General features: G+C 38.6%; 1 pseudogene; it reads right to left on the bottom strand.

Moving 5' to 3' along the window:
• Window positions 1-1338: 1338 nt before the first annotated feature.
• On the bottom strand, window positions 1339-4531 carry LOC143643659 (PRELI domain containing protein 3B-like; annotated as a pseudogene).
• Between the last annotated feature and the right edge of the window lie 288 nt (window positions 4532-4819).

The raw sequence follows: 4819 nt of genomic DNA, 5'->3' as shown, positions 1-4819 counted from the left end.
GGCAATCATGTGAGGGTGTGTAGGGCTATCTCCTTGGAAGGGGCATGTGCTCCCTAGTTTGCAATAGACTCTTTGACTCTCAATTTTTTTTATATTGCCTCTGTTTGTTAATTGACAGCATCTGCTGGGTCAAGTAGGCATCCAAGTTTGCCATCTATGGCATATGGTTTCCTTTGTCTTGAAGCTTATAAAGCTAATAACTCTGAGGAAACCATAAATGGAAGCCCATTCAGAAGAGCAGGGCAAAAAAAAAAAAAACATGACCGTTGTGGCCAGGAGACCCCAGTATCAATTACAGCTCATGACTTTGGCTGAGTCTCCTCCTCTATACTTAATTTCCTTAGGCTTTGAGTGAGAGTAATGATACCCACTTCATGGAGTTATTGTAAAGATTTAATAGTACTTGTTACATAGGAGGCAATCAATAAATGGTGGCTAAGTAAAAAAACCTATTGAAAATTGTTCTTCATGGTCAACTTACCCAATTCTAGTTTGTGGATAGCAAAATTTATTTTCATGAAAAATGAGACTGAATTTGCTGTTCATTCAAAATGTCTCCTAAGACAACTATAAGGGTTTGCTTTTTGGTTTTTTTTCAGTTAATGACTTTAATTTTTCAGTTAACATAACCAGCCTATGGTACAGCATACTAAATCATAAAGACTTTTAGAAATACAAATTAAGGAGGGCCGTACCTTTACTGACTTACGAAACTTTGTCGAATCAATACAGTACTCTTTCAATATAATACAGGGGTATTTTTGTTGGAGTCGTATATTAATTTAGTGATAATTTTCACTACAAAAATATTACTTAAGTACCAAATCTAAACGCTGCGGTTTTTAATGGTGGTTTAGATCAGAGCAAAAAATTTTTTTATACAAATTAACATGCTTTGAACAGTTACAATTTCTCCTTTTAAAGTGAGCTCCTTCACGTGGCTGCTGAAGTGTAATGCAGTAGAGCAATCGTGGTCCAAAGCCAGGTAGAATCTCAGCGCATGAAAAGCTTTCAAATTCTGCCTTAAGGAGATCCAATGTGCCAATACCAATTTCAAAGTACATTTTCAAAAATTGTAAAATTTTAACATAAATGCTGGAACCCTTAAAATTAGATGGTCATTTCAAACAATACCAAATTTCAAATTTCAACTTTCGGATGGTCTCTTTTACTTAGAAGCCCTGTATTTCTTTGTTTTCATCAAGTCAAAGATCCTTTCTCTGGCTTATTTAAAAAAAGTCTACCTAAAATATAGTTGTGTTTTTTTTTTAAATAACAAATAAACATATTGCCAGCTTGGAAAGACCTGGGGGATCCGATGTTGAACACCGATTATCATCATTTCTCTACAAATGCTGCTGCCACCATTGGTGTGTCCTTACGCTTCCTCTTGCTAACGCCATCAATTCTTCAATCTTGGGATTTAGTTTATGTATTGCCCATTCCATTGCTTCTCGGCCTTTATTAGCATTTGAAGGCATTGTACTTGCCATCAGTTGTTCCAGGTAAGGCTGAGGCTGACTCCGTTCACAGTGATTATGGCTTCTTGAGTCAAAACAGTTTTTTCTGGGTCTTGAGAATATGGTTTGTGTTTAAGTCTCTCATCTAATGAAACCATATTTGTAGATGAAATATTAGTAGATTTACATTCCATTGTTCTCTCTACAGGATCAACTACCAAATGTTCCTGCACATATGTTTTGGTTCTTGCTGCACCAGTAAGAGATTTCACAATGGAAGGCAGTCCCCACTCTGTGCTGAGAAGTCTGTGCTGTGCAACTTCCCAGAGGGATCGATATGTTTTTCCAATACATCAACTCCAGCCACGCTTGGAGTCATAGGATTTGGCTATTTCTGCATTGCAGCTATTGTAACAGTTTCCCATGGGTGGCCAAAGGCGTGCTCTGAAGTCCATCTTCATGGTGCTTGTGACGGGCATGATGTCCGGGTGGGGCTAGGGGACAGTGAGGTAAGAGGCAGGACCTGCTCCCAACCCCATCCCGTAGCCACCCCAAGCACTGAACTGGCTTAACACTCATGTATAAGGTTTTTTTTTTTTTTTTTTAAAGGAAAGACAGAGAGAAGGAAGGAAGGATAGAAGGAAGGAAGGAAGGAAGAAAGGGAAACATTTTCTTGTTTTATTGTATTCTGTTTCTCCGTATTTGTTACATGGGCTGGGGCCGGGAATCGAACCGAGGTCCTCCGGCATAGCAGGCAAGCACTTTGCCCGCTGAGCCACCGCGGCCCGCCCCGCATGTATAAGGTTTTAATAACAGCAAAAAAAAAAAAAAAAAAAAAAAAAAGATAAATGGATAGGATTTTAAAATGTGTTTGAGTATAAAGAGTGACCTTAATACTATGATTTAATTGCAGCTGTAAATTAAAAATGTGCTGCATTGCTCAACCATACTATGGAGGTTAAAATGGGACAGAGTTGGTGCTTAATATTGTTGTTTGGGCTGAAATTTCTTTTAGAACATCATGATCTCAGTATATTTTGTTCTCCCTTTTTTCACATGGTGTTAAGAGGTGAGAGATTCTTTGAGGGGGCATCTTTGGTCAATATGCAGAGGCTTGCCTCTAGAATTTGGAGCATGTAAAGCACTGACCTCAGTAAAAGAAACCTATTTTAGAAGATTCTTTGTCTTCCTTAGTATTACGTGGCTCTAATGGAAAATAAGAGTCATTCTTCCATTTTACCTTTTCTTCCTCCTCGACATCCACTCCACCTGTAAGTCCTGCCAATTCTTCTTCCTAAATGTCTCTCAATTCTATTTCCTTCCCTCCACCTAGCCCAATTGAGCTTAACTCAATCACAATGCATTATCCACACAGCAGATAGGGTGATCTCCTAAGAACTCAACTCATATCATGCCACTCTGCTTCTTAAAATTCTTCCATGGCCTGTAAAATCATGTAGCCATTGTGAAAAACAGCTTGGTGGTTCCTCAGAAAGTTAAGCATAGAATTACCATATGCCTCAGCAATTCTGCTCCTAGGTATATACCCAAAAGAATTGAAAGCAGGAACTCAGATACTTGTACAACTGTCTTTATAGCAGCATTATTCACAATAGCCCAAAGCTGGAAAGAACTCAAGTATCCATCAACAGTGAATGGGTAAACAAAATATGGTATATCCATACACTGCAATATTATTAAGCTATAAAAAGCAATGAATTCTGATATATGCTACAATCTTATGAATGCATTATGCTAAGTGAAATAAGTCAGACACAAAAGAATAAACATTGTAAGATTCCACTAATATGAAATTTCTGGAATAGGCAAATTCATAGAGACATAAAGTATATTAGAGGTTCCCAGGGGATGGGTTGGGGGGGGATGATTGCAGTTATTGCTGAATGGGTACAGAGCTTCTGTTTTGGGTGATAAAAAAGTTTTGGTGAAGGATATTGATGATGGTAACACTACATTGCAAATATAATTAATTATACTGATTTACACACTAAAAATGGAAAATAAAAAATTTTTAAAGTGAATTGCAAAGTATATTAAACCTGAACATGAAAAATTTCTCTGGAGAGATCTACAAGAATCTGACAAGAGTGGTTGCATCTAATGTGGCAAACTGGATGGCCAAACTGTCAGAGTAGGAGGGAGACTTATTTTTCACTGTCTACTCTTATGTTATCATCTACATGTATAAACTAATAAAAAATAAACAAAATATAAAAATAATTAAACTTCAAAAAAACCCTTCCATGGCTCCTGTGCTGGTTTGAATCTTTTATATACCCTGGAAAGGCCTATGTTTTCTTAATCCATCCCTGTGAGGGCAGACCTATTACGGGTGGGACCTTTTGCTTGGGTTGTTTTCATGGACATGTGACCCAGCCAACTCAAGGTGGGTCTTAATCCTTTACTGGAGTCCTTTGTGAGAGAATAAAAGACGGTAAAAGCTTAGAAAGCTGAGACAGTATCACCCCGGGAGAAACAAGCAAGGACCCATGGAAACCCAGAGACATTTTGGAGAGAAGGACCAGCAGACATTGCCATATGCCTTCCCATGTGACAGAGGAACCCCAGATCCAGCAGCCTTTCCCCAGAGAAGGTATCTTCCTCTTGATGACTTAATTTGGACATTTTAATGGTACAAGAACTGTAAAATTGTAAGGTAATAAATCCCCATTGCAAAAGCCAACCCATTTCTGATATATTGCATTCTGGCAGCTTTAGCAAACCGAAACAGCTCCCCATTTTATTTCATAGAAAAACCAAACTCCTTATCATAGTACATGAGACTCTACCATCTGTCCCCAGCCTCTTCTCTAACTTTATCTCACACAGTGAACTCCTCTTTCTCATTACCCTCCTGTTTTCCAAGCCAATTTTCTTCCCAGCACAGAGGCTTTGCATATCCCTTACCTTTCCTGGAACCCTGTCTCCACACCTAGCCTCTACCTCTCTTTCTAAGGTTGGCTTCTTCCAGTCTCTGGTTAAATGAGAACTTTCCATCCTTTCTAAGAAGGGTCACCATTTTCCTTTCTTGCAGAAACCTACACCTTCATAACCCCTGACATAATCTGTAGTCAGTTTGTTTCCCTATTGGTAGCCTGTCTCCCCACTCTAACCTAAGTTTCAAAAGCACAGACCAAGGCTCTCTCATTTCCCAGTTAAATCCTGGCTGCTAGCATACTGCTGGGCCTCAATAAGTGTTTACAGGGTGAAAGAATGAACAAATGTGTGTAATTACTGTGAGAGAATTCAGGGTAGTATCAAGGAGGTTTTCCTAGAATGTGAAATCCAGAAAGAATTTTAACCTAATCTGCTATACCATCATGTAGTCATAGAAGAAA

The sequence above is a fragment of the Tamandua tetradactyla genome, chromosome 8 (genome assembly GCF_023851605.1).
Source record: "Tamandua tetradactyla isolate mTamTet1 chromosome 8, mTamTet1.pri, whole genome shotgun sequence".
NCBI classification, from domain to species: domain Eukaryota; kingdom Metazoa; phylum Chordata; class Mammalia; order Pilosa; family Myrmecophagidae; genus Tamandua; species Tamandua tetradactyla.
The sequence above is the reverse complement of the archived record's forward strand: the minus strand, read 5'-3'. Positions and strand labels throughout refer to the sequence as shown.